Consider the following 12,724-nt stretch of genomic DNA (forward strand, 5'->3'; position numbering starts at 1 on the left):
TGCATTGCATGTGTTTGGATCGGACGCTAATCCAAACACAAGAAATGAGAGACGTTTCATACTTGAAGTGATGAAACGTGCCTCATTTCTTAGTCACCGACACCCTTGATCGTGCATGATAGGGTGGAGGTTCATCGAGTCCTACTTGTGCATTCATTAATGTGTACACCCTTGGCTTCTTGGCCATCATGCATTGCGATGCTCGGTTGATGGCCCGAGAGCTAAGTACCACACTTCTTTGAGCTTGAGAAATGATAAGGAGGGTGGTTGTGCGCACATACCCTGGAAATACCTTGTTTTGCCCCTGTTGTACTCTGTTTGCAGCAAAATTGGAGTGTGTAGGAGCAAGTGGCCTACAGCCTCCTTAAGTGGCCGACAGTCCACAAGCTTGAAGGTGGTTCAAAGTGGTTTTGGTTCTGGAGCAGAAGCAACCTAGAGATTGGTTCGGTGTTCGGGAATCAAAGCAAATGCAAACAGAGGCAACCGGTGGCAAGGCGACGGATTTTTGGGAGGAAGCTGATCGAGCATGCATGCATCCCTCATCCCTCGAGGCCTTTTAACTACTTTACCTAGCTAGTTAATTTATTGGCTTTGTACTTAATTAGTTAATGTGCTTAGCTAATCGATTTTGTGTTGTAATAATTAGTTAACTAGAATAGTTAATTAGTTGTGGTTTGTAATAGTTAGCTTAATTAGCGTAGCTAGTTAGCTTTCATTTCATTCGGACCCTCCGTCAAGAGGGCATATGTTGTAATAAGGGTGCGTGCGTGTGTGCACGTCTTCCAACTCCCACTTCTTTCTCCTTTTTACTTATCAGCTTTTGATGGTTAGTTTAGGGCATATTTCAATTAGCATACCTTATGCTATGCATGTGTGCATCATTCATTTGTTTTGCATGCACCGGGCTCGACGCATCATTCAAACTGCATCATATTTCAATTCCTATTTGAATGCGTGCATCAAATTGTTGCATTCATATGCCATCTTAGATAGCCGAGCCTATTTAGTTGCATTATTGCATGTGTTGCATTAGGCACTTAGCATAGTTAGGGTCATGCATTGATTTCTAATTAGCTTCTGTTTTGGCTCGGAGTACACTATAAGTGTTTTTGCTTTAGCATCCTTGCATGTGTGTAAGTGATTGCCATGATAGAATGCTTGCCATGAGGCTATTTGCTTAATTGCTAAACTGTATGAATGCCTGTGGATGAAGGCTTCATTGCTTGAATTGGAACAATTCATCAAAATGTGAGTTTTAAGCCCACCGTATGCACAAAACCGACATAACAAGCTAAAATATAATAAATGAATGTCCTAGAGGTCGATGCAATTGAGTCCCCGCTACACCATGAGTCCACTCTAAGTCCTTCTATCACCTACAAATGATAAACAACTAAGTCAGCTGATAGCTCAGTGAGTAGAAGCATGGATAGTAAATACAGTTTTGAAAAACGGGGTTCAATTCCAAAATAAGATACATATCACAAAAACTAGATTGACATATAGTTTTGATAAAGATAATATGTTCCAAAAAAGAGGTTCCACAGTTCAACAGTTAAAATACTCATGTCTCTCAAGAATATAATAGATGACATTCTCCACCTAAAATAGATTACAACATGATCACCAATAATTTTCTGGATACCAAGAATAACAAGTAACATGCCACGAAGTTCTCATGGCAATAAGCCTATTGGATCCAATATCGAACCAAGAATCATTTACGGGATGGCAACCCGAGCCTTTTCCCTAAGACAATCCAATTGAAGGTCACCTAGCCTGGCCTAGGTCTTTTCCTTACAATCGTTAAGCACTAGAGTCATCACAGCCCAACCCGAATCTGTTCCCTAGTGGCCAGAGTCACCACACACAGTGGAATAATTTCCTTAGACTTTTATATACAGATGGTCCCAATAATCGATACAATTCAATTTCGAAAAACATGATAGTTCACCATTGTAAATATGAGACCATAACAAATAGTTTACAGTATGCCAAGTTTACACATATTTCAGAATTAATTTAATTCTATTGATAATATAATAATTTATCAAAATAGTTTAGTCATGAAACAATAATTTAATTTTCTAACAGTTCAGGGTAGGGAAACATTTATAAAAATATGTAGCATGCAACTACTCACCTGAAAACGGAATAATGTAATCCTCAAATAGAGTATAAAAGTCCAATTAATGTCTTGAATCAACTATGGAAACTACACGTCATTACTTATTCAAAAATAATAAAAAGAATATAAACTAAATACCCCACATTAAAGCGCAAAGAATAATAAACTAAGTACCCCACATTAAAGCGTACTAACATAGCTCAACCCCACTCACCATTACTCTTAAATAATATTTAATTTCATGTTGTTTAAGGTCTAAAATTACCCAAGACATGGGTTCAGATCGAAACCTAATTAAAAGTAACTTTAAGATAAAATAGAGTTTTAAACAAGTTTTCCCAATCTATTCGTTAACTTTGAAAATTAAAAACCACTCCACGCTGTTCGAAAAAATTCCAAAACCCTCCAGATATCAACTAATATATCCTAAATTTCAAACCCAATTGGTTTTATTTGATTTGCTTATGAAAATAATTATTTATAATTAATTATATCCAAACAGGTTGTTTTCTACAGCACTTTAAAGAAATTAATGGTTCTCATAGTATACATGAGAAATCAATGCAAGGCCAAAAATTTAAGAAACTAGACTCGTAACCGGTTCTAATGACGCTGATTTGATAATTTTCGGATTTATACCCAAAGAGAACGACACTTCCAAAATTACTGTTTTACACTAATTTTCTGGACAGATTTGAACGCATCAGGTAATATAGATTTTGACTCCCAAAAATTATGAGAAACTTTTGGTATAAATTTCAATATGTAATTAGATTACTGTAAAAATTTCAATTCAAAATTCATCCATTGGATATGATTCCTCGATTTTTAAAGTTTGTGGTTCTGTACAGAATTTTTAAACTAAGAACAACTCTCATTCTTTATACATGAATTTAGCTCCTTAGATTTTTTAATAATATATATATATATATATATATATATATATATATATATATAATACATACACCTACAACCTCTCCATCAATGAATTAGATAATAATAGAATAAGGATAAAGAACAAAAGCAAAAAGGAAGAAGATAGAGACCTACCACAGACCCAAAAATCCTTCCTTGTTTGCAACTTTTTTTTTTTCCTTTTTCTTTTCTCTCAACCTCTCTCCCATGGCTGCTATTTATTGTGTTAGGCAGCCTAGGGTATATATATATATATATATAAACAAAAAGCTCTAAATTATTATCTTTTTATTTTATTTTATTTTCTCTCTCCATTAATTTAAATAAAATACAACTATTATTATATCAAAATATACTAACTAATTTGTCCCCTATTTTTTTTAATAATAAATCTTACCTCCAAATTAAAGACTTTCACCATAAATTTATTTTAGGTTTAAAATTAATTAAAAGATTGCTCAGCAATATTTAATTTGCACCTTAAGATTCACAAGTAAAATATTTGAGATTTGTAAAATAATAATTATTTATTATTTATTTTATTTGTATATTATTTTATTTGAGGTTCTCACAAAAACACCATTTGAGTTATGGAAAGGGTGGAAGCCAAATTTAAGTCGCTTACATGTTTGGGGTTTTCCTGTTGAAGTGAGGGTGTATTATCCACATTTAAAGAAATTAGACCCCAGAACAGTTAGTGGTTTCTTCATAGGCTATGCGGAAAACTCCAAGGGTTACAGATTTTATTGTCGTTCAAATTCACTTAGAATTGTTGAAACAAAAAATGCTGAGTTTATTTAGGAAGTTAACCCTAGTGGGAGTTACCCTAGAAAGATAGAGTGTGAGGAATCATGGGATCCAGATACAACACCTGTGAATATAGGTGAATCGGTTGTCTTTCAGGATAATCAACCCAGTATCCTTGAAGATCAACAAATTCAAGAACTTCTACCACAAAAGGAACAAGTCAACATAGAGCCTATAGCTTAAGTCCCAATAGAGACTACTGAATTAAGGAGATCCTCACGAGTTAGAAAGTCAGCAATTTTTGGAGATTATTTTGTATACTTAATGGAGTCTGATTTTGATATTGGACCTAAGGATGATCCTATTTTGTTTTCCAATGACATGAATATGGATGATTATAAATTATGGTATGATGCCATGAAGGAAGAGCTGGAATCTATGGCTAAGAATCAAGTTTGGAAATTGTCGAGTTGCCTAACAGAGTTAAAGTTGTTGGCTGTAAATGGGTCTATAAGACAAAGAAAGACTCAAATGGCAATAAACGATATAAGGCCAGACTTGTAGCTAAGAGTTTTACTCCAAGAGAAGGCATCGATTATCATAATACATTCTATGCGGCTTCTAAGAAGGATTCATTTAGAATTATCATGGAATTAGTAGCTCATTTTGATTTAGAGCTACATCAAATGGATGTGAAAATGACATTTGTAAACGGGGATCTTGACGAAGAAGTATACATGAAGCAACCTAAAAGTTTTTGTTCTGATAAAGATAGTCACTTAGTTTGCAAGCTCAAGAAATCCATATATGTACTGAAACAAGCTTCCCGACAATGGTTTTTAAAGTTTCACAATGTTATTACTTCATATGATTTTACGGAGAACATTGTGCACAACTGTATATACCTTAAGGTTAGTAGGAGCAGATACATTTTTCTAGTTCTATATGTGGATGACATTTCACTTGCATATAATGATTTGGGTTTGTTGCATGATACTAAACAATTTTTTTCCCAAAACTTTGAAATGAAGGATATGAGTGAAGCTTCTTATGTCATTGGTATATAGATTCACAGAGACAGGTCCAAAAGGACATTAGGATTGTCTCATAAAGCTTACATTGAAAGAGTTTTGGAGAAATTCAGGATGAGTGATTGCACTCCTATGTAGCACCCATTTTAAAGGGTGAGAAATTCAGTTTAAGTCAATGTCCGAAAAATGATTTGGAAAATGAACAAATGGTTAGCATTCCATATGCGTCTGTTGTAGGCAATTTAATGAATGCACTGGTTTGTACACAACTTGACATTGCATTTACAGTTGGGATGCTTGGAAAACACAAAAGCAATCCAAGAATGGAACATTGGAAGGTTGCAAAGAAAGTCATGAGGTACTTAAAGGGAACCAAGGACTACTTGCTTACTTACAAGCATGTTGACTGTCTTTAGGTGGTTGGCTATTCAGACTCGGATTTTGTGGGTTTTCAAGATTCTAGAAAATCCACTTTAGGATATGTTTATCTGCTAGTAGGCGGTGCTATTTCATGGAAGAGCACCAAAGAGACGATAATTGCATCATTAACAATAGAAGTGGAGTTTATAGCATGCTCTGAAGCAACATCACAGGCTATTTGGTGAAGGGATTTTATCACAGGTCTCGAATTGTGGATTCAATTTCTAGGTCATTAAAGGTTTATTGTGATAATTCGGCTGCGGTTTTCTTTTTTAACAACAACAAAAGTGGTAGCTGAAGCAAGCATATTGACAAAAAGTATCTTGTTGTTCGAGACCCTGTTAAGAAGTAAGAAGTCTGTTAGGACCCTTAGTTGTCAAATTCCATGGAAAAACCAAGGTTGTAATCAACTTGTATGTTTCCTATTTTTTACAGGTTTTTGTCTTCTCGCTCGAGCGGGGAAAGTGATGCTTGAGCGGGGATTGCACTCTCACAGCATCTCTGCTATGCCTGCAAAAAATATTGGATGTGATGATTCTACGCTCGAGCGTGGACCTTGTATGAATCACGGAATATGCAGTCTCCGCTCGAGCGGGAAGTCCCACACTTGAGCGGACCACGCGATCTCAGATTCTATATATTCACGTGTTGGGTCAATTTTAGGATTACTTCTCCTAGATCCTGTTTAAGGTTTTTTAGGGTTTTCTTTGAGGTTTTCTTCTGGAGATTTTTGTAAGTTTTCCTTGATAAAATTGAATGAGTGTTAAACTCATGAATTGAGAAGCACATATCAAGGAGGTAGATCGAATACATACAAGAGTGTTAATCTTTGGTGGATTCTGAAGATTCAAACGTAGAGTTTCAAAGGCGTTTGATTCTGTACGTAGTCATTGATTCGACAACTGAAGTTGTGGATTCAACTTCAGATTAATCAGTTCCGAGACCAAGGCTTGGTGAAAGAGTTACAGAAGGTTTGAAGACAAATTGACTGAGTTGGGTAATTTGTGTATTATCTTTGTAATCTTTCTTTCTTCAGTAGTGGATTGATTTATGGCGTTTCGCCTGTGGTTTTTTATTACAATTGAAGGTTCTTCAATTGTGGTTTTTCCACGTAAAAATCGTTTGTGTCGATTTATTGTTTATTCTGAAAAACAACAATTTAAATCACTTTCGTAAGTGCTTGATGATTTAGATTGCGTGTTTTGAATAATTGGGATTTGGAATATTTTAATCTTGATCTAATCACGAATCACTTAGGATTTTCAATTGGTATTAGAGCAGGTCACTCTTTATTTTTATCAAAACTATAGGAGTGTGATTTTGTGTGACTAGTGATATGGATTCTATTCGTGAAGGTAACTCGACCCATAGACCTCCGTTACTCGATGGTACAAACTATTATTATTGGAAAGCTCGTATGAGAGCATTTTTAAAATCCATCGATGAGAAAGTTTGGCACTGCGTGATCTATGGGTGGAGTGAACCTATTGTCACCATAGATGGTGTTGATATTCCTAAACCCCTTGATAAATGGGACACAACTGATTACCAAAACTCGAGTTGGAACAGTAAGGCTCTCAATTCCCTGTTTTGCTCTGTCACACCTGAAGAAATTCATCGTATCTGCATGTGTGAGGTAACGAAAGAGGCTTGGGACATTCTTGAAACGATTCACGACGGTACTACTTCTGTCAAGCGGTCAAAACTTCAATGTCTCACCTCCGCTTTTGAAACCCTTTTTATGCGCGATGATGAGACGTTTGATGATTTATGTGCAAAACTTAGTGATATCGTGAATTCCTATTTCACACTCGGTGAAAAAATTCCTGAAGCTAAAGTTGTTGGAAAAATTCTGAGGTCTTTACCCGAGAGGTTCCAATCAAAAGTGACAGCCATTGAGGAGGCTCAGAATGTTGATACCCTCAAGCTTGATCAGTTGGTTGGAAACTTGCAGACTTGTGAAGCCCACCAGATTTCAAAGAAAAAATAAAAAGATAGTGTGGCTTTCACTAGTGCTCATGAGACTACAAAAACTCCGGAGACTGAATTTGATTTAGAGTCTGAGATGACGGCTATGTTTACTAAATAGTTTAAAAATTTTTGAACAAAAAGAAGCCTAATTTCCGAGACCCTATTTCAAAATACAAGAGTAATGAAAAACCCAAAACTTTTCCACCAAAACTTGCTCAAAAAAACTGAAAAGAAGATTGTAAAGGGGTAAGGGGTCAAGTGCTATGAATGTCAAGGGTTTGGCCATATTGCCCTTGAATGTCGTTCGAAAAAGAATCGAAAGAAAGTCTACACTGTGACTTGGGATGATGAAAGCGGGTCGGAGCAAGAACCCGAAGAACCTAAATTTGGCGAAGACGGGGATAGTGCTTTCATGGCATTTTGGTCCACTTTCACTCAACCTCTTCTAAAGCCAGCAGAATTAGCTCGTGGTCAGAACCTGCATCATGCTTCCACCTTTGATGGGAGTAACTACTTGTATTGGAAAACCAGAATGAGGGCGTTTCTGAGAGCTTTTGACCCAGAAGGTTGGCAAGCCATTGAAGAAGATACAAAAAGTGCTGACAATCCGAGCAATTAGAGAGCCCTGATTACTATACGTGGGGCAATATCTGATGGAGAACAACAATGGGTTGCTCACTGCACAAAGGCTAAAGATGCATGGGAAATTCTGAGCCAATTTCATGAAAGAGGAGATTCACCTTCACCACCATCCAGCAACTTTCCTACTTTAGTTGCTAGATTGGATGAGGTCAAGGAGAATGAAGAGCAAAAAGAGGATGATGAAACATCAAAAGACAATGATGTGATTAATGGTGATGAACTGCAACAAGCTTACGAAAAACTTTACGAGGAATCTCTGAATTTGTCCAAAATCAATGACAAACTCTCTCTCAAACTCAAAGCATGTGAAAGTGAGAATGTCAAGCTGAAAGGAGAACTTAGCAGCAAAGCAGAATATCATCAAGATCTCAAGTGACAAGCAAGACTTATGTGGAAAACTTCTATCCTGTGAAACTGAAAGGAATGAACTTCTGAAGGTGTATTCCACATATGAAGAGAAGCTTGAAAGCCTTGAGATGTCACAAGCTACATTGGAAGAGATAGTCTGTCAGAAAGATGAAGAACTCCATATTGCTAGAGCCATTATTGCCATGTGGAACAAAGGTTCCAAATCTTTAGAAGACATCCTCGGGTCTCAACAAATGCGTTGTGACAAAAGTGGGCTAGGCTATGGTGTGACAACTCACAAGGGACAGGCCTCTACTTCACATGACCTGAAGACTGAAGCAAAGGGAAAGCTGAAGGTAGACCAGGGTGATCCCTCTCTTCATCTACCTAAAAGGGGTAAGACCAACAAAAGGGGGGTAAAACCTATTTTTATTTGTCACCACTGTGGTAGGTATGGCCACATTCATCCTTATTTCTATAAATTGTTTGGTAAGGTGTCTCAAAAGGGTAGAAATTCGAATACTTTTTGGGTTAGGAGACAACCTTATATGTCTAGGCAGAACACCAAGATTCATGAGGGTGTTCATAACGCCAAGACATTTACCAAGACCAAAAAGATTTGGGTGAGAAAAGATGATTTGACTTGTTTAGTTGTTCATATTGCCCTAAAAGCACATGTCTCACACATGTGGTATTTTGATAGTGGGTGCTCTCGTCACATGTCCGGTAACAAATCCTACTTCACCTCCCTTGAAAAATATGAAGGAGGAATTGTTACCTTTGGAGATGGCAGCACTTCTAGAGTCATTGGTAAGGGCTCTATAAGTGTTGCTGGTCTTCCCAAGCTCGAAAATGCTCTTCTTGTTGATGGTCTTAAAGCAAATCTTTTAATCATTAGTCAAATGTGTGATTCCCACCATGAAGTATTGTTTTCAAAAAATAAATGTGAAATTTTGGATAAAAAGGGAAATACTGTCTTGCATGGGGTTCGCACATCTGATAACTGCTATGGGATTGTTACTACTAATGATCTCACTTGTCACTCTGCCATCATAAGTAACATTGATTTGTGGCATCAAAGATTAGGTCATATGAATTTCAAAGACCTAACTAAGATAGCTAACAAAGAGCTTGTGAGAGGATTACCTAAATTGGGTAAGAATCTGAACCATGTGTGTGGACCATGTCAACTTGGAAAGCAGACCCGTGCCCCTCATAAAAAGGTGAACAACTTTACAATCAAACGTCCTCTTGAATTGGTTCACATGGATTTAATGGGTCCTACTCGCACTGAAAGCATTGAAGGTAAAAGATATATTTTTTTAACTGTTGATGATTTTACTCGATTTTCGTGGGTAAATTTTTTAAGAGAAAAATCTGATACGTTTGATGCTTTTCAGGCCTTAGTCCTTAAAATTCAAAATGAACAGGGTGTTTCCATTGGGCGTATCATAAGAATCCAAACTGATCATGGTCGTGAATTTGAAAACAGTTCGTTTTCGGATTTTTGTGATATGCATGGAATTAAGCATGAATTTTCTGTACCTATTACTCCACAACAAAATGGAGTGGTTGAGAGGAAGAACAGAGTTGCTCAAGAAATGGCTAGGGTCATGCTCCTTAGTAAGAAACTTCCTCCAAATTTTTGGGTTGAAGCCCTAAATATTGCTGTTTATGTCATAAATAGCGTGTATTTAAGGCCTGGTACTTTACAAACTCCATATAAATTGTGGAAGGGATTGAAACCTAATGTAAAATACTTCAAAACTTTTGGGAGTAAGTGTTACATTTTCAAAGATAGAGAGCCTTTGGGAAAATTTGACTCCCGAAGTGATGAAGGTATTTTTCTAGGGTATTCAACCATTAGTAGGGCTTTTCGAGTCTATAACCTGCGAACTTCTGCTTTAATGGAATCTATCAATGTGGTTATAGATGACACAGGTTCCCCTACTCCAGCAACAAATGAGGATGACAATGGTGAGTCCCCAATCTTGGATACTGAACCATAAAGTCAAAGAGAAGCTGAGGTCCAAGCACAAGAAGTTGAGATGGCACCATCCTCACAGGTAGGTCAAAGTCCAAAGAGTGCACAAAGAAACATCACTCCTGATGCTTCTGTCATCGCAAGTCCTGAGTTGAAACCATCAGCAAGGGTGGAACTGAATCATCCAGCTCAACAGGTGATTGGAAGTGTATCGGATCGAATGAAAACCCGAAGACAGATTCAGGATGAGGTATCACATATGTGTTATGTTTCATTAATTGAACCTAAGAATTTCAAAGAGGCCTTGCTAGATGATAGTTGGGTCAATGCTATACATGAAGAATTAGGCCAATTTGAACGTAACAATGTTTGGACTCTAGTTCCCAGACCTAGAGACATGAATGTGATAGGTACCAAGTGGATCTTTAAAAATAAATTTGATGAGAATGGTACTGTGGTTAGGAATAAAGCCGGGTTGGTTGCTCAAGGCTACACACAAGTAGAGGGTGTTGACTATGATGAGACGTTTGCCCCAGTTGCATGTCTCGAATCTATTCGTATTTTACTTGGTGTTACTTGTTATATTGGTTTCAAATTGTTTCAAATGGATGTGAAAAGTGCCTTTCTGAATGGGTACTTGAAAGAAAAGGCATATGTTGAGCAACCAAAAGGGTTTGAGGACCCTAAATGTCCAAATCATGACTACAAGTCAGACAAGGCTTTGTATGGATTGAAGCAAGCCCCTCGGGCTTGGTATGATAGACTTACTACCTTTCTTCTTGATAATGATTTTCAAAGGGGTAGTGTGGATAAGACCTTATTTGTGAAACATACTAAGTCTCATATCCTTGTTGCTCAGATTTATGTTGACGATATTGTGTTTGGATCCACTGTTGATCATCTTGTGAAATATTTTTTGGATTGCATGACACACGAGTTTGAGAGGAGCATGATGGGAGAGTTGTCTTATTTTTTGGGTCTTCAAATTAAACAGTCTCCTTCAGGTATGTTTGTTTCTCAGCCTAAGTGTGCCAAAAATCTTGTGCCAAAGTTTGGTCTTGAGTCTGCCAAACATGCACGCACTCCCATGAGCACCAGTCTTCACCTTTCCAAAGATTTCTCTGGTACTAATGTTGATCCTACCCTTTATAGGAGTATGATAGGGAGTCTTCTTTACCTGACAGCCAGTCATCCTGATATTGTCTTCAGTGTAGGTGTTTGTGCCCGTTACCAAGCCAGTCCTAAAGAGTCTCATCTTCTGTCTGTCAAACACATCATTAAATATGTTAATGGGACTTTGGGGTACGGGGTTTGGTTTTCTACTGATACTACAGTTGAAATTACTGGTTTTTTTGATGCCGACTGGGTGGGGTGTGCTGATGATAGAAAGAGTACATCAGGGGGGTGTTTTTACCTTGGGAATAATTTGGTTTCCTGGCATAGTAAAAAGAAAAATGCCATCTCCCTTTCGACTGCTGAGGCTGAGTACATTGCTGCAGGGAGTTGTTGTGCACAAATACTGTGGATGAAGCAAATGCTTCATGATTATGGGATCGAACAGGACACTCTCACTCTTTTCTGTGATAACATAAGTGCCATAAACATTTCAAAAAATTCTGTCCAACATTCTCGCACCAAACACATTGACATTCGTCATCATTTTATTCGAGAGTTAGTGGAAGAAGGCCTTGTTGTTCTGGAACATGTACCCACTGAGCATCAAAAAGCTAATATTTTTACAAAACCCCTTGATCTTCTTCGATTTGAGTTTCTTAGAAAGACCTTGGGTGTAGTGCTCAGTAACTAGGGTGTTTCCTGTTTTCTAAAATGGGTGTGAGTGGTTGGCTTATTGTATACTTGGATGTGATAATCTCATTGTCATTGATTCCTGATATCTTTGCATAAAAAATTTATATGAACACTGCTCATGGTGCTTACAAGATCTCATTCTTCTTTGTTCATAGCTCATTTTGAATGCCCATACTCATTTACTTCATGATCTCATTATGTACACATTCTTGAGATAAACTGTTGCAGGGGTTTCCGCACAAGTGATCAAAGTTCTCTATGGACCACTAACAGTGTTTCTTGTACTTTTTCAGAGGAATTGACCTATACTAGTATATCATGGGTGATGTTGAGTCTCTTAACCATCTACCATCTTTTTTAACTTCCATGGTTTCTCCCTCAATTCATTGAAATCTGGGCATTAGGAAAAGGCTACCTCAGAGGCACCAACCAGGCCATCATTTTTTATTTCATTCTTCTCTGGTTTGGTCTCCATACTCTTGAGCGTGCATGCCACCAGTGAGTGCCCAAAAGAAAAGAAAAGTTCAAAAACATAAAAAAAGAGGGAATCATTGATTGAGGGGGAGCCTTCGCTTTTACTCAACAAATACCCCATGATTCCTAGTGGTTTGACTTTTCTCTGTTATGGTCCGTTACTCTTGTCGGAGGTCCAACCATCCGATTGCTACGAGGATTAACTCTAGCTTTGTGGCTCTCGAGGATTGCACACACACACATTCTATTTGTGAG

This window comes from Camellia sinensis, chromosome 7 (genome assembly GCF_055761805.1).
Source record: "Camellia sinensis isolate YWXY chromosome 7, ASM5576180v1, whole genome shotgun sequence".
NCBI lineage: Eukaryota > Viridiplantae > Streptophyta > Magnoliopsida > Ericales > Theaceae > Camellia > Camellia sinensis.